Here is a 19,223-nt window from a genome sequence, read left to right on the forward strand (position 1 = left end):
GGAAGTTTGTTTGGCATGTTTGGATTTTGACAGCTTGGAGGCTAATTTGGCTAGAGTGGAATCAACGCATCTTCAAAGGAAAGGTCCGTAGCCTTCATAACATTCTATACCAAGTTACCAACTAAGATGGGAGGTCAACGACAGAGTGAGATGCAAATGGCTGGATTGCTCCGTCGACTGGCTAAGGGGGACTTGGTCGGTCTCTTGATGCCGCCTTGGGGAAACATTCTGGTGCAAATTGAATCAGTTGAGATGGGCTATGGTGTGAGCTATCATGGCTGGAAAGATGATCTTTTGTATGGATTTTTTTATTGGTCCTTGGTATGGTTTTTGTGGATCTGAATGTTCATTTCTTTTTATGTTGTAGGGGTGTGATCTCTCATCACATGCCACCTTATTGACGAGATCTGTACTACTTATCTACGTTAATGAAATATATTTGGTTCTCTCAAAAGAAAAAGATAGTTCATGATAACTAAAAACATCACATTTAACCAACGTCTCATATGTTAATCTTCATATCTAAACTATAAACAGTCAACTAAAAATATAACTCAGATGGATTATATATTAATTACACACAGATATATATATATATATAACACAAACACAGAATATATATAATATAATATTATAATAATTGAAATACATAATGTATAATATATATATATAATATATAACTGAAACACAAGATTATTAGTTATATATATATAACCGAAAAACATAAACTATAGAGAAAAGAAAAAACAGGAAGAAGAAAAACAAGGAAAATGAAGGGAAAAAAGGGAAGAAGAAAAAAAGGAAAAAGGAAGGAAAAACAAGAAGAAAAGAAAGGAAAAAACAAAAGGGAAAAAAGAAAAAAAAGGGGAGGGGGGGGGGAGAAAGAAGAAGAAGAAAACCAAGAGAGGGATGGAAAGAGCAAACAGAGAGAGAGTACTTGTTCTAATCTTCTTTTTTCTTTTCTTCTTGTTGCAACAAACCAAGAGAGAAAAAGAACGAAAGGGAGAAAGGCGAGAAACAGAAAGAGAGAGAGAGGAGGAGGAAGGGAGCCTGTTATACTTTCCCTTGGCACAATTGACCAGGTGGTCAAGGAAGTAAAAAAAAAGGAAAATTTGTCCTTAAGCCTAGTTAGTAACGGCCAAGGTGGTGCCTAGGCGAGCTAGGTGGTCAAAAAGGGCCCCACTGACCAAACCCAAAAGCCCAGGCAGTGGTGCTGCACCTAGGTGGCCTAGGCACCGCCTATGACAACTAAGCTTGTGAGTCAGTGTTTTGCTCCATGCTCTTCACTACACGAATTGTTGATCACGTTCCTTCATTCAGGGACTGCAATTACCAGGTGTTACTCCCCTTCCAAATACACAACGGTGAGATTTCTCATTTGAAGATCACATGAACCAAATGTGCACGGTTGGCTCTAGACTCCATGCCACATCTCCCACATTTTCTATAAGTTGAAAGTAGAAATGACATCACTAGTGCTGCCAGCCTACCAGCAAGACGAGAAGCAATTTCACCTTCTAAAATAGATGCATTTTCTTATACCTAATAGAAATGGCTGCCATCCAACCAATTTTCATCAGATCCAAGAAGTGTGGGCAAAGAAGTGGTAATTGGGTGAAAAGATAAGTGAACACGAGTAAATTTGGGAAAAGAAACTCATGGTGGACAAGAAAATTGATACAGGTGAGTTTAATGTTGACAAGGAATATAGGATTGAGAGGAAAGAGGATGTGAAGGAAAAAAAAAGGCATGTGTCCATGGACAACTACATAGATGAGGGTCAGAAGGCAAAAGACTGAAAATATTCCCTTGCTTTGAACTTCATTTGACTGAACAAACCTGTAATCGACTTGAGAATCACTGGAAATATTGGCAGAGAATTGTTTCACCCCACTTCCAGAAAGAGCAGCAGAAGAGATTGCATGAGAATTTATAGCAGAACCTCACAAAATTTTATAGATGCAGTCAATGCATCACTAATTGATGCAAAAGATACATAGGAAGGTGAAAAGGTAGCCAATAATGACAGCATATAATCTGCTGACATGAATCTGACTATATTCAATAGATCAATCACTCATAGGTATGAGAAAAAAGGAGTTTCAGAGTCCACATAGACCAATAATTTTGCAAGATATATTTAATAATTGGGATTAATGAACTGTCATGATCTTCTTCAGATTGTAAAGAGCATGATCTTCTCGCTCCAGTATCAAAGCATAAAATCCCATAGCACAACATCGTTAAAAGAGTTGAGGTGAGGCAAAAAGCTATAAAAACCATGAGGTGAGATGTAAGTTATGTCACATAGGTGCGGGTGCAGATACGGGTGCAGATGCGGCGATGCAGCATTTTAAAAAAACTTGGGTGCAGGGGTGCGGGGAGGGTATATATATATACACACACACATGTGTATGTATGTGCATTTATGTATTTATATATATATATATATATATATATATATATATATATATATATATAATATAGATAAAACTGAACTTGGTTAGGGTTAACTGAATCTACTGTTGGACAGAAATGGACCTTAGTGTGGTTGACTTCACCCGACACAAAGGAAGCCATGTCCAAGTGTCGCACCTGCATTGCAGTGAGCTGTTAGAAGAGTCTGTGTTACATAGGATGTAAGCGTCAAGTCAATCAAGTGTAAGCTATATGAATAAACAATTAGATATTACAAAAGCATTCATCACCATGTTGTGAACTTAAAGAGTATGAATCAACCATCAAATATAATTAAAAACCTGTCACCTGGGTGCGGGTGCAGGTATGGGTACGGATATGGATACGGATACGGAGGGTACAACACGGCAATTCCAAAAAATGTGGGTACAGGGACACGGCTATATATACTGAAAAATATATATTACATATCTAAAATATATATTATATATTAAAAATATAATATAATATAATATAGGACACGGAAAATGATGTGTCCAGATACCAATACCCATGTCAACACGGGTACAGCACCCTAAGTGTCGTGTCGCGCTAACATATTTAAAAACTCACTAAATCATAAACTCATACACTTACGAGTATGATTCAAAATTAAATAGAAACTAAGCAACTTGGCATACAGTTGGACATATGTCTGAAAGCTTCCCTTTCATAAGGGCAGTTGCAAATGGAAATAATTTCTTTTGAAGAGGAAAATTTATTAAATGCAGTTATAAAAAAGGTGATGAGAACTCCGCCTGTGTATAATTGTTTAGTTATACACTGCCGGTCCCAAGCCCGGATAAAGGAGGAGGGTTGTGGTAGGCCTGTGACAGCCAGCATAAAAACTTAGTCATACCCTATGAATATGAACCAATATGAGAATTTTGTTGGGGCGTTCCCTACTGAGCAACGCAATGTACTCTATAGGCCCGGAGGCAGTGATAAATGGGCAAGGGTTGCTAGGTCGTCGCTCGGAAGCGCGTCACACCGGCGCCCGGGTGTAGTGTCAAATAGGCAAGGGTTCACTCACTTTGTTGGACGGGTGGGGGTAAAGAAGTTAGTCCAAGACCATAAAATTAGGTTAACCACTTGGAACATAGGATCTTTAACTGGTAAGTTGGTAGAGTTAGTAGATGTTATGTGTAGGAGAAAGATTGATATTTTATGTCTACAAGAGACCAAATGGGTAGGTGAGAAAGCAAAAGTGATAGAACATTGGGGATATAAGATTTGGTATACAGGAATAAATAGGAATAGGAATGGAGTAAGGATTGTTATGAGTCGTGAGTTTATAAATAATGTAGTTGAGGTCCGTAGAAAGGGTGATAGGATTTTACTTATTAAATTAGTATTAGGTTTGGATATTATTAATATTATTAGTGTTTATGCACCTCAAGTAGGTTTAGATGATTCCATTAAGCGTCAATTTTGGGAAGATTTAGATGTAGTAGTACAAGGGATATCTTATGGAGAAAGGCTTTTCATCGGCGGTGACCTTAATGGGCATGTAGGCATTAGTAGGGATGGATTTGAGAGTATCCATGGAGGCTATGGTATAGGAGAAAGAAACGAAAGTGGAGAAAGGATTTTAGATTTTGGTTTGTCCTATGATATGATCTTAGCAAACACTTGGTTTAGGAAGAGGGAGTCTCACCTAATAACATTTAAAAGTGGGGTTAATACGAGTCAGATAGATTTTTTCCTACTTAGAAAGAGAGATAGGGGTTGTTGCATCGATTGTAAGGTTATACCGGGAGAAAGCGTAGCTACACAATATAGAGTCTTAATTTTAGATCTTAGAATTAAACAATGCCGCAAAATCGATAAACATAGGATAGATCCTAGAATTAAGTGGTGGGCACTAAAAGGAGCTAAACAAGGAATGTTTGTAGAGCAGGTAGTTAAGGAAGTTGATTGGTGTCTCGAGGAGGATTCAGAATCAATGTGGAATAAGATAGCGGGTGGCATGAGAAAGGTGGCTAAGGAGGTATTGGGTGAGTCTAAAGGCGGTGCACCGCTATGTAAGAATACATCGTGGTGGAACGAGGATGTCAAATTAGCTATTAAGGTTAAAAGAGAGTGTTATAGAAATCTAAGTAAAAGTCGTGATAATGAGAATTTGGAGAAGTATATGATAGCAAAGAAGGAAGCTAAAAAAATAGTTCGGAACGCGAGGGATAAGGTATATAAGGAGGTTTATGACAAGTTGGATACCAAAAAGGGCGAGAAAGATATTTATAGGCTCGCAAAGATGAGAGATAGGAAATCGAGGGATCTGGGTATGGTTAGATGTATCAAAGATGAAATGCAAAGGGTTTTAGTCAAAGATGAGGAGATTAAGGAGAGATGGAAAGATTATTTTGATAAGCTATTTAATGAAAGTCATGCTCAAGATCTTGGAGACTTCTCCATTCCTTTTCATGAGATGAATTGTGACTTCATGCGCAAGATTCAAAAGAAAGAAATTGCAGAGGCTTTGAAGAAAATGAAATCAAAAAGGGCAGTTGGCCCAGATGGTATACCTATCGAGGCTTGGAAATGCTTTGGAGAGAAAGGTTTAGAATGGTTGACAAATCTTTTTAACAAGATTTGGCGGACAAATAAGATGCCTAATGAGTGGAGGAAGAGTACTTTGGTGCCTCTATATAAGAATAAGGGTGATATACAAGATTGCACAAACTATCGTGGTATAAAACTCATGAGTCATACTATGAAACTTTGGGAGAGGGTGATTGAGTCTAGGTTGAGAAAGGTTGTCATGATATCGGAAAATCAATTTGGTTTTATGCCTGGAAGATCAACTATGAAAGCTATACATCTTCTTAGACAACTTATTGAGAGAAATAGAGAGAGAAACAAAGATTTGCATATGGTTTTTATTGATTTCGAAAAGGCATACGATAGAGTACCTAGGGACGTTCGCTGGTGGACAATGATGAAGAAAGGTGTTTTTCTAAAGTACATTAGTATAATTAAGGATATGTATGAAGGAGTAGTAACCAATGTCCGCACTTGTGGAGGGGTGACAACCAATTTTCCTATAACGGTTGGGTTACATCAAGGATCTGCTTTAAGCCATTTCCTATTTGCTATAGTGATGGATGAGCTTACGAGATCAATTCAAGAAAATGTGTCATGGTGTATGTTGTTTGCTGATGATATTGTTTTGATTGGTGAATCTAGAGCTGGGGTTAATGCTAAGTTAGAATTATGGAGACAGACATTGGAAGCAAGAGGTTTTAAGTTGAGTAAGAGTAAGACAGAATACATGGAATGTCGGTTTAGTAAGCAACGAAGTAGTGATGGGAGTTTAGTGAAGCTTGGTGAGCAAGAAATACCGGTGGATGATTGTTTCAAATATTTGGGATCTATCATTCAAAAGTATGGAGAAATTGATGGAGATGTAAATCATAGGATAAAGGTTGGGTGGATGAAATGGAAAAATGCAACTGGAGTGTTGTGCGATCGTAGAATGCCATTGCGGCTTTTCCTTGACATGTATTGGCAGAAAAAACCCAGCTCTAGATTCACTGTGTGGGCCCCACAGAAAAAACCCTCTTTACCACAGAAAAAACCCTCTTTACCACAGAAAAGGGGCTTTTCCTTGACATGTAAACAGACCCCGAAGCATGGGGTTGAATGACAACTGCACAGTTCGGTTGCATTACCATGGGGTTATTCCCAGCTTGACTATCAAAAAAAAAAGTATTTAAGCATTTAAACATGTTCTCTTCTCTACTGAATCATACTGTTACTACTAGCTAGGCGGTTTTTCCTATGCATTTTATACTCAACTACACGGACCCATATATGTGTAATAACTTCAAATCTTGCACAAGAGGGATGAATTTTACAATAACAGAAACAAAAATATGTCTCTGCCATATATTGGTAAGCAAAATCTAGCGATAATAAAGGTTGCATTGTTAAATCTCGAGAAAATCTAGGAAAAATCTCAAACACTAGAAAAATATAAAAATACAAAGTAGAAAAAATAAGCAAAGAATATGTTTAGATAATAAAGTTATTGTAGAAGTGTGAATAAAAGATACAGAAATTTTGAAATATAAAAACATTAAAGCAGAAAAAGAAAAAATATATATTTAAAATGTAGAACAGAAATATAGGAGATATTTTTAAAATATAGCCAATATGTTTCAAATATCTAGATCCAAAGTGAAGGAAACGATAACACATATCCCTCATTGAGCAACATTATTGGTAATGAAAAAACAAATTAGGGTAGCTGGACACCTCTTTATCGGGGCCGTTCCACAATCAGTGTGTAGCTATTAAATGGGGATCTATGTCACATGGGTGCGGGAGGGGGTGCGGGTGCGGGGGTGAGGCACTTTCAAAAAACCTGGGTGTGGGGGTGCGGCAAAAATATAAAAATATTTATATATATATATATAAAGTCCAAAAGTTGGACATAAATGACCCTGGGTGCGTTGACTGCACCCAGGGTCAGGTTGACGGCATCAGGTGCGGGTGCTGCACCTAGTTGGAGAATCCCTGTGACATATAGGGCAAAAAAAAAATCTTGGCAAATTTTTTTTTAAGTCCGAAAATTGGACCAAAATGACCCTGGGTGTGTTGCCGCACCCAGGGTCGGGTTGGCCGCATCCGCACCAGCGTCGCGTCGACGCGGGTGCGGCACCCTGCTAGCCGAATCCCTGTGACATAGATGGGGATCTTACAAAGCCCTCGGTTCACAATTAGAGTTACAAGCAATATTAAGATATAAAAGCAATGATGACATGCAATTGGAGATGTATTGGCAGTGGTAAGAGTTGCAAGCAATATTAAGATACAAAAGCAATGATGGCATGCAATTGGAGATGTATTTGCGGTGGTAAGCTCAGCCTCAACTTTAGGAGAGTAAAAAAGGAAAATGTATAGAAGGCAAGAATTCAGCAAATGAAACGCAATGGACTATTGACACAAAATGTATATAGGAGAAGCAGAGCCAGAATAATAATGGCAGTGAAAAGAAAAACACGAGACTTAGGAGAAATAACAAAAGTTATACTAGTCAAGAACAAACTGTTGATGATACGTGTAGTACTATATGTTCACACATATATTCTATAGTAAATATATATATGTGTGTGTGTGTGTGTGTTTCCTATTTTGTAATAGGTAATGCCTTCTAGGAGCATTTTAGTACTTTTGCATACTGTAAATAGGTACTGCCATTAGGGGCAGATTTGAATTTTTTTGTCTTTTATTTTTTGTTATAAGGGCATTTTGATCATTAGACCATATAGCTGTTGGGGCCACCCAACAGCTAGATATTCTAGCCGTTGGAAGCTCCCCAATGGCTATATTGGACTTCTTTAAGCCTTTGTCTCTTGTATATATAAGGGACATCTTGTTCCCTTTCATGAAAGCTTTTCTTGAGCATTTTCTCAAGTGAATAAAGATATTATTTTTTATATTTGTACTCTTGTAAGTGATATTTGTGAAGTGTGCCCATTAGTGGCTTTATGCATGCTTGCATTGAGGCTTCATTACGTGGTATCAGAGCACTTGGTGATTACACCCTTAGGCCTTGTTGGTCGTAGCCCTCATGGTGATCATGTTGGTGGTGATCGTGTTCATTGACATTCTTCCATATCTCTCCTCTTATTTCTTCTCCTCGTCATGGCCCAAAAAAAGCTCAAAAATTGAACCCTCTTTCAAGTTGAACGGATCCAGCTATATGATGTGGGCGGCCGCAATAGAAAAACACTTCAAAGGAAGAAAATTTTGGGGCCAAAAAGGACTCAAAAATTGAGTTTTCTTTCAAGTTGAACGGATCCAACTATATGATGTAGGTGGCCATAACGGAGAACCACCTCAAAGAAAGAAAACTTTGGGGATATGTAATGTGGCACGGTTCTCGAGCCACTAACTCAAACTTACCAAGGAAGGAGATCAAGAGAAGGCTCTTAGTGAAGAAGAAAGTGAAAGAGTCATTGAAAATATCAAATAAAGATGGAAGATTGGGAAAACAAACATGTCAAGATATTGACATGCTTCATTAGCAATGTTGAGCTAAAAATTTGCATCAACCTTGTCAAGTTCAAGAAAGCCAATAATGTTTGGATTTTTATGAAAGACATGTATACTCAAAGGGATCTTGCTAGACAATACTTTTTGCAAGAAAAAATAAGATCCACTAAGAAAGGAAACATGAATGTATGTGATTATTATAGTGTTTTATCCCCATTATGGGATGAGCTCACACGACTTAAACTTCGATGGGAAGGAGCCGCCATTGAGTTGATACAACGACAAATCGATGAGCATTTCTTTCAATTCCTTCACGGTATTCGCTCAAAATTTGAGAATGTTCGGGCTTCTTTACTTCATCGAACTTCTCATCCTCCTCTAAATAAAGCTCTAGCATATTTGTGTCAAGAAGAAACTCGCCTCTCTATGGGAGATGAGGTACATGTTTCAAGACCGGGGAGGACATTCAAACCCAAATGTCATGAACCCAAAAGGAAAGTGGCCTCCATTAGAGAAAAGCCAACCAAATCAAGTGAAGATTCAAAGAAATGAGGGGATCTTAAAGACTTATTCATTGCTCAATTGGCATAATCTCTCCAACAATTTTTGAAATCCAACTCCTCTACTCTATCCACGTTCGATGCCGCAGTCTCATCCTCAACTCCTAATATGTTTTCATGGATACTTGACTAGGGTGCTTCTTTTCATGACACCCAATGCATCTCTACATCAATGCACCAACTCTCATACCTCTTTTGTTTTCACCATCAATGGAACATCCTTGAAAATCAAGGGAATTGGAAACTTAAAAATGGTTTTGAACTCTAAAGAAATTTTTGTTTTCAAAATTAAATTTTAATTTATTTTTCGTTTCTCAATTTTCAACAATGGTTGTAGAGTCGCATTTTCACCTATGAATTGCTCTGTGCAGGATGGTCGGTTCAGAAAGCTCAATGGGTAAGGCCGTAGGAGAGACCTCTACTATATGGATTTTTTTGTCTCTTCCGTCTAAATATTTTTGTAATCATGTTCAAAACAAAAATATAGTTACTTGGCAAAAAAGACTTGGTCATCCTAGTGCCTCAAAATCGTATTTTTTTCCTTTTTTGGAGACATTTTTGTAATGAAAAAGAGTTTATTTGTAATGATTGCATTATTGGTAAAATGTGTACTTCTCCCTTTCCAAACTAGTAACTTTGTTTCTAAAAACCTATTCGAGTTGGTGCATTTATATGTATGGGGACCGGTGCCAGTCATGTCAAAAGGAGGATATTCTTATTATGTTATTTGTGTTGATAATTATATTAGATATTGATGGATCTAATTCCGGTTCAATCAAATGTTTTCTCCTTTTTTAAATAATTTCACATGTTTGTCATAAATTAATTTCAAACCAATGTCTCTACTCTTCAAACAGATTCGGGTGGAGAATATATGTCAAATGAATTTCAAAATTATTTGAAACAAAATAGGATTATATACCAAAGATCTTATCCAAGAACTTCACAATAAAATGGGCTTGTTGAAAGGAAGCATAAGCATATAATTGAAACAACTAGAACCTTACTCATTTCAAAATATGTTCCAAAAAAAATTTGGCCAAAACCGGGCTTATCGCTATATATCTAATCTATAGAATGTCTTTTTATTCCCGCCTTTTGACAAATTATTCAAAATATCTCTCAATTTCAAAAGATTAAGAGTTTGCAAATGTTTTGTACTCTTTCAAGAAAATGACAAACTTGCACCAAAAGCCATTGAGTGTGCCTTTATTGGTTATAGAGAAAATAAAAAAGGATATAAGTGTTATGGTTTTGATATTTACACAGAGAAACCACCCCTAGGGTCAAAGACCTAGACGCGCTGGCTTTGCCTGCCATACTTACGGTCACTATCTTAGCAGCATAAAATTTTGTGGGCTTAACCCTTGCCCCCAGGGAGTCGCCACGCTTTATACATCTCTAGAAATGTAACATTTTTGGAAGATCAAAATAGATTTGATAAAAGCAAACCTAAGGAGGAAGTAGACTACTCTTTCCTATTTGATTTGTTACATAAGGGTACGGAGGCATTTAATATAAATGATTGTGATAATATTGAATGTTTTGATGAGAAAAGTTCTATCGATATGAATGGGATAATTCTCCTAGTGAAACCTCTAATGAGATTTGTGTTTATACCCAGGAATGTTGTGAAAAGTGTTGAGGCATAGTGTAGCGCTCCACCAAAAACTGAAGCAAGGCGTAAGCCTAAAAAAAATTGAAAACTTTGAAAAATATCTAAAAATACAAATAAATAAAAGAAATGATTTATTGATGAAGCATCAACCAATAAGAAATAGAAAATCTCAAATAAATACAAAAAAATATGAGATTAACATGTAAAAGTAACATTAATGCAATAATTTGATCTATGTAAGTATCTAAGAAATAAAATATGAGCATTCAATAAAAAATTAAGTAACAAAATCTCTAACAATCAAATTGTTTTCTCTAACATATGCACATACACAAAGCAGTGGAAGTTAAAAAATAAGTAATAAAATCTCTAACAATAAAAAATTAAGTAACACATACACAAAGCAGTGGAAGTCAACATAATGTGATGCAAGAGTTTTCTCTATAAAAGTCCATCTTCATCACCAATTCCACGTCTTCCGTGAATACAAAACTTTTCTGAGAATTTGAGTTTAGGGTTTATGCAATTTTTACTTTTTAGGCTCGCAAAAGAAAAAAGATGAGGGAAAAAAATAGAGAGAGCACTCAACTCCTTGAACTCAATAGGCATTATTAGTCCTCACCAAACTAATAAAACAAATATCAGAAGAATGATTTGCTACGAAATAAGCATCAAGCTTTTTTTGGTGAGGACTAATAATGCGAGAGAGAGAGAGAGAGATGAGAGGCAAAGAGAGAGAGAGAGAGAGAGAGACGAGAGAGAGTACCTGTCTGACCTTGTTCAGGCTCTTCTTCTTCTTCTTCCTTTCGGCAGAGAGACAAAAACAAAGAGGGAGAGGGAGAGCAAGAGACGAGAGAGACAACAAGAATGGGAGAGCGAGAGACGAGAGAGACAGCAAGAATGGGAGAGTGAGAGATGAGAGAGAGAGAGAGAGACCCTAATTGGGGTCGGGGCCTCCCTCTCTTTCTCCCCTAATTTGGGTCAAATGGGAGCTTTGATACCCATTTGACTCGATATCCAAAAGGGGCATGCCTCAGCTTGAGTCGTGCCTCACCCTGAGGCATACACCTAAGGAAATTTACACTTTTTAGATGCTCCTCAAGGCACAAGGGGCCTCGCCTTAGGGTGATGAGCACCTTTTGCGCTTTGAGGCACATTTTTAACAACATTGATACCCGGCATAGAAGTGAGGGTCAACCTTGTGCTTTTGAAAAATACTAACAAGGTCAATCATTAGAAGAACCTATAGAAGGATACATACCTAGAATGTATCAAAGGATCTTTAGACCTCCAAATAAATTTGTGTCCTATGAATCATTTTCTCCAAGATATAGAGCTTGCTTAATGACTATTCATATTTATCATGAACCTTCTAATTACAATGAGTTTAAACAACATTCTAATTTGATAGATGCAATGAAGTTGCAATTAGATGTTCTTCGTAGAGCCAACACTTGGGAAATTGTAGACTTATTCATACAAAAGAAGGTCATAGGTTGTAGATGGGTCTTTAAAGTCAAAACTAAGAGTAATGGTTTCTTAGAAAGGTATAAAGCTAGATTGGTTGCTAAAATATATTCACAAGAATATAAGATAAATTATAAAGAAATTTTTGCTCATGTTGCTAGGATGACTAGTGTTAGGACCTTAATTGTCTTAGCATCTATCAAACAGTAGCCTATTTACCAGTTGAATGTCAATAATGTATTTTTTAATGACCTTTTTGAAGAGGCTTACATGGATTATCCACCCGGGTTTAACATTGAAAAGGATAAGGTTTTCAAACTTAAAAAGCAAAGACTAAAGTTATTATTCATAGTAGATTTGTTTCATGTTATACTGACACTACTCTTTTTGTTAAAAATGCAGGAACTAGTATAATTGACTTATTATTATATGTTGATGATATGATTATCACTAAAAGTGATAAAAAAGGTATTAATGAGATTAAAAATATTCTTAAAAAAAAATTTGACGTCTGACCTTAGTTTTTTAAGGTATTGAGGTTGCCTACTCGCTAGGATATGTGCTTTTTCAAATAAAAATGGCATCAGATATGATTGCTAAATCAGGTCTAACAGATGAAAAAGTAACGGATACTCCATAAGTGCTCAATGCAAAGATGAAGACCAATGATAGCACTCCATTAGAGGATCATACTCCCTACTGTTAGTTAATTGGATCTCTTATGTATTTATCTATAACTCGACTTGATATAGCACACGCAGTTTACAACGAAAGTCAAATTCAGCATGCTCTTATTTCAATTCATATGGCAGAAGATATGAGAATTATCAGATATTTGAATGGCACTATAACTAAAGGGGTTTTCTTATCCTTTTCTTCCTCCCTTAATTTAATTATTTATACTGACTCAGATTGAGGAGGCAACCTTAACAACCATATTTTCACTATAGGTTATTGCAGTGTTGTGAAAAGCGTTGAGGTGTGGCAAGGCGCTCCACCAAAATCTGAGGCAAGGCGTAAGCCTCAAATTTTTTTTAATTAAAAAAATATATAAAAAATATTTAAAATTATAAATAAATAAAAAATGCTTTATTGATAAAGCAACAACCATCGTAAAATCAGTAATTTCACTGGTGACAAAATAATATACATGAAAAACATGATGCATCTTTCCTGCACCAACACCCGTACCAAACCCTATAGGGTCAAGGTATGGTGATAAACAAGGATGTCCAATTAGAACCTGGGTCAAATTCAAAAGCACTGACTAATATATGGAGCTGGGTATGGTTTATAAAATTTCTTGGGGCCCGACCCCAGTTTCGACTAAGAACCACAACTTTTCAATGTAAAAAATATAAATGATATTATTTTACTGGTTATGGTTAGAGTTTGGTTATGCAATTACTATATGATTCAACTATGAATTCTCGTGGTAGGTCTCACTGAACCAGAATCTGGACCCGGTACCAGTATCATAAATCAAATTTGGGTTTGAACACACTTGAATCCAACGAAACCCGACCTCTTGACACCCTTAATTCTGGCTCAGATGATTCAAGTTGAGTTTGAGCTCAGCTCGTGCTAGCTCATTTAGTTTAAATAACTGAATTTTTTAAAGGTCCATGATGAGAATGGAACCATGACCCATTGGCTACAAGAATACCGACCAACTAATTGAGCCAACATATTATTTTTTGTATCACGTATGCTCATTTAGACAATCCTAAATAAGTTTGAGTCAAGCCGAACAGTGGGTGTTCGACTAGGCTCGTACTACATGAGCTGCTCAGTCCTGTTTGCTGAGCTCACTTAGCAGTTGGTTTGCCAACTCTCTTCAAAGAAGGTTGTCGTATCGTATCGGCAGAAAATAGATACCTTTTACCCTGAATCGGTTATTTTTTAATAAATATAAAAAATACTTAAAATTATTATTTTAATATTAATTTAATAAATTTAACATGTGTCACGTTTTGACCTTTGTGTTCTTTCATTTTCACATCCCACTTTTAATCATTTTGGCACGACCCCTCAACCTCAACCCCTTTCCCTTTTCACCTTGGTTGTTTTCACAAAGAGAGAGAGAGAGAGAGAGAGAGAGAGAGATGAACAACGCATTCAAGGCGAGGGTGGGTATTGAGTGGAGCCCCCACCTGTACATAACGCTGGTGAGAGGGCATCCAGGGACCCGAAAGCTCCACCGACAGACCCTTGAGGCCCTCCGCCTCATGCGATGGAACACCCCCACCGTCTGCGGCATGCTCCAGCAGGTCTTTCTCTCTCTCTCTGAATGAATGGATGAATAAATAAGATTAAAAGTGAGAGGCGTATATGTTAAAATACAGTTTGTGTACGGATCTGGATCCAGATCCATACGCATGTTAAATGAAACACATGTTCAATATAACCTCATTAATGGCATTCTTGTAATATCTCTGATATTACAAGGATCATTGTATATCTGTTTTGTTTTATAAAGTTTAGGGTTTTGGAGGTCGAACATTGTGTGTGCCGCCCCAGCCAATTGTGCATCTCCTCTCTCTCTCCCCCCTTTTCCTGTGCAAGCTGAACCACGCATACATCCATACGAAATTTGTCATGGTATCAAAGCTCGGGGTTGCGGAATCCTATTAGAGGCGTGTTCAGCGAGATCTGAAGAACCAGCGTGTTCAGCAGCAAGATCTGAAGAAACAGTTTCCTTCTCCTTCTATGGTGGTGGCGCTACCTGTTTAACACGGTAAGAAAGCATATTTGATTCTAGATTATTCATCGAGGTGAGATAAAAGGCTTGGCTGCTTCTTTATTCTGCTCTCTCTTCTTCTGTCCTCTCTTTTGATATTTTGTTTTCTCTTCTTCCATCTTTCTTTCTCTCATTCTCTCTCTTGATATTCTCTTCAAATTCTGAATATTGATTTTTGTTCTTAAAGGCCTTTCTTCTCGGTTTGGGTTTTCCTTTACCCTATATATATATATATATATATATATATATATATATATATATATATATATATATTTTTTTTTTTTTATATATATATTTGCCCTCATTTTTGGGTTTTATTTTATCCTATATATCGATTTCTGCATCTTCTTTATTACTGAATCGAGATTCACGTGAAACCCTTTCTTTATTGTTGAATCGAGATTCACGTGAAACCCTAATTTCACATTTTTTTTTGTTGATTCTCGTTCATCAACGTCTGTCAGTCTTTCCTCAACATCAACGACTGCAGCCATCGACGACTGTCAGTCATCGTTTCTTGATTCATCCATTCTTAATGTCTGTCACATTCCTCATTTATAAGTGTTCCCCTCTCTGATTGCAGCCTGTTTGATTCCTTTTTTATTGCAGTCACCATTTTTTATTCATTCTTTAATTGCAAACAATCTCTTTGATTCTAGAAATTTTTCCTTTCATTTATTGGTATTTTAGTGTTCCCTGTGCAACGCCTATAGGCAGATGATAAGAGTTTACACTCTCAAATCTGTTTGTTTCTTTCCATTCGTTTTGTTTGCTTATTCATTGTCCCATTGATATGGATTACTCATCGCCATCCGGTCCCTCTGCAAATTTCTTGAGTCAGATCGTTACAGAAAAACTTACTCATTCTAATTTTTTGACTTGGAAGAGGCAAATCCTTCCTTTTATACGGAGTCAGGATCTCGATGAACATCTGGATGGTTTAGTTCCTATACCACCACGGCTTATTTTGCAGGAAACCAAGGATGAAAAGGGTGACACAATTACCATTTCTATTAAGAATCCAGAGTATACAGCTTGGAGGAAGCGGGATCAGTCTTTGGTTGCTTATATTACGTCAACACTCTCTCAAGAAGTGTTGGTTACTCTTTCATATGATTGCACTGCGGCGGATCTGTGGAGTAAGTTGTCTCAGACATACTCTCAGATATCAGAAGCCCGAGTTATGTACTTAAAAAATGAATTTCAAAGTTTGAAGAAAGGCTCCATGACAGTCATGGAATACATAGACCGCTTGAAGAGTATTACTGATCAATTGGCGGTTATTGGAAGTGCTATTGCAGATAAAGATAAAGTTCAACAACTTCTCAATGGATTGGGTCCTGATTTTGACATGTTTACCACAGTTTTATCATGCCTTCCTCACTTGCCCACTTTTGACGACCTTCAAGCGAAACTTCTCCAGCATGAGATGATTATGAAACAAAGGGCAGAAGGAAATGAATCAGCTCATCCTCATTCAGTTTTGGCCATGGACACTTCTGTAGGTTTTGGACGAGGGAATAGAGGGCATCAAGGAGGCAGAGGACGCGAACGTTTTGGGCAGGGAGGACGTGGTATCTTGCCTACACCTAATATTTCAGGGGTTTTTAATACAGGGAATCAAAGGAGAGTGTCCACTTGTTTCTTATGTAACAAAAGAGGACATGTAAAAGTTGATTGTTGGTTCAATCTACAGAATAGAGGGAAAATAAACAAAAATGAGAATAAATCAGCTACTACTGTGGACACAAAAGTGCCATCCACAGATGTGCAACAACTTTTGTTATCAGCATTGTCACAGATGACGATCAAGCAAAATGAACATGGCGAATGGTATGTTGATGCAGGTGCCGCCACACATGTTACGGGTAATGCGGGTAAGTTATCTCACTTATTGTCTTATTTTGAAAAAGGTAGTATAGTTACGGGAGATGGAACTTATCACTCCATTAGTCATACTGGCAATGCACATATCCCTATGTCAAAGTCCTCACTTCACTTGTCCAATGTCCTTTTTGCTCCTAATATTAAAAAGAACATTGTTTCTGTCGCTAAACTTGTTGACGATATAAATTCTTCCGTCGAATTTACTCCATCTTCTGTTTATGTTAAGGATCTACGAACAAAGGAGACGTTCGCTAAGGGGGAGTGACAAGAAAACATGTACGTCTTCAAGGAGATTTCTTCAGTGTCTTCGCCTTCAGTCTCAGTCCTCCAGTTAAAGTCGTCCAAGCATTCTTCAGTGTCTTTGCCTTCAGAGTCTTTGTTTTTTCCTTCATTCGAAGTTTTTAATTCATCTCATTGTAATAAGCCAGATATTTGGCATAGTCGTTTGGGACATTGTAGTCGGGGTTTCGTTGAAAATCTTGTATCTAATGGGTATCCTTCCAGAGTCTAGTTTATGTTCATTTTTTTATACTAATAATAAATGTTCTTCATGCGAACTCTGCAAAAGCTATGTTCTTCCTTTTCATATTATAAATAAAAGAGCTTCAAAGCCATTTGAGATTATTTGTTCCGATGTTTGGGGACCCGCACCTATTCCTTCTTTTTCTGACAGTCGTTACTATGTTGTCTTTATTGATTCCTATTCTCGTTATACTTGATATATTTCTTAAAACACAAGCATGAAGTTTTCCAAATATTTCAAGAATTCCATTCGATGATCAAAACAAAGTTTGCTTGTGATATTGTGCATTTACAATGTGATGGTGGAGGAGAGTACTCATCGAACGAGTTTATTGCCTTTCTTCGGGATAAAGGAATAAGTCGACAGGTTTCTTGCCCTCATACTCCTCAACAAAATGGGGTTGCAAAGAGGAAACACAGGCATATTGTCGAGAGCGCGATGAGCATGTTACATGATAGCAATGTGCCCGTTAGTCTCTGGACAGAAGTTTTTCACACATCTGTTCATATCATAAATCGTCTTCCTATGACACTTTTGGATCGGAAATCTCCCTATTATACTTTATTTGGGCAACATCCCTCTTACGATGAGCTGCGTGTGTTTGGTTGTGTATGTTATGTACATATTGATTCATCTCTGCGAAATAAGTTTCAGGACAAGGCTGTCAAGTGCAGATTTGTTGGGTATGCAGATGAATACAAAGGTTATCGATGCTATGACCCTACTACAAAACGTATTAGGACCTCCAGAAATGTTGTTTTTGACGAACGAAATTTTCAGGTCAATGACTCTGCAGCGTTGCCATCTCGAGAATTAGAAGTATATGATCCATGGATGAGCGCAGATCTTTTTGCTAATACAGGAGAAACATGTCAAACAAATTGTCCTTCCTTCGGCTTGAGTAGGGAGTTGAATGACTCACAGATGCATGTTGAATTGAGTCACCCCCAGTAGAACGCATCTTTGGACAGATATACACTAGACGGGACAAAAATACAGAGCCGAGGAATGTGGAAAGCATCGCCAATTATTCGGCTCAAAGGTCGTCACGCATTAAGCATCCTATTCAACGATGGGTGAGTTATGAGACCTTCTCCCTTGATTTTCAGTTGTTTATGTCTCAGCTCACAAAACAGGATGAACCCACTTGTTTTAATCAAGCTCTTCAATCCCGTCATTGGACTGAAGCTATGAATGAAGAAATGGAAGCTCTTCATGAATGCCAAACTTGGGAAATAGTCCCTCGGCCAGAAGGAAAGAATGTAGTTGGCTCAAAATGGGTTTATAAAATAAAGTATAAGCCTGAAGGAAGTATTGACAGATATAAGGCGTGACTTGTTGCTCGAGGATTCACACAACAATATGGTGAAGACTACGATGAAACTTTTAGTCCGGTAGTCAAAATGGGTACTATTCGTGTCATCATATCCCTAGCAGTCGATCGAGGTTGGAGCCTTAGCCAGATGGATGTTAAAAATGCATTTTTGCATGGAACTTTAAAGGAAGAAGTGTATATGGAGCAACCTCCTGGTTATGCCGAGAAGGATCCTACTGCCTGGGTGTGCAAACTAAGGAAATCTCTGTATGGGTTGAAACAGGCGTCTCGTTCCTGGTTTGAAAGTTTCTCTATGCAAATTCAGAGTTATGGTTTTAGAAGATGCTCTCTGGATCACTCACTCTTTATTTACCAAAAGGCAGACATTGTTATACTTCTTCTTATATATATTGATGACATTGTGATCACTGGGAGCTCAGATAATCATGTGCAAGACGTGAAGCAGTTTTTAATGAAAACTTTCAAGATGAAAGATTTAGGGGAGTTGCGGTACTTTCTTGGTGTAGAAGTTGACAGACAACAAGACACATTGACACTCATGCAACAAAAATACACTCTTGACCTTCTGGAAAGAGCCAGGATGACGAATTGCAAACCAGTCAGCACTCCTAGTGTATTACATCAAAGGCTGAGCT

Source organism: Nuphar pumila, chromosome 1 (genome assembly GCF_984573655.1).
Source record: "Nuphar pumila chromosome 1, dmNupPumi1.hap1.1, whole genome shotgun sequence".
Taxonomy (NCBI): domain Eukaryota; kingdom Viridiplantae; phylum Streptophyta; class Magnoliopsida; order Nymphaeales; family Nymphaeaceae; genus Nuphar; species Nuphar pumila.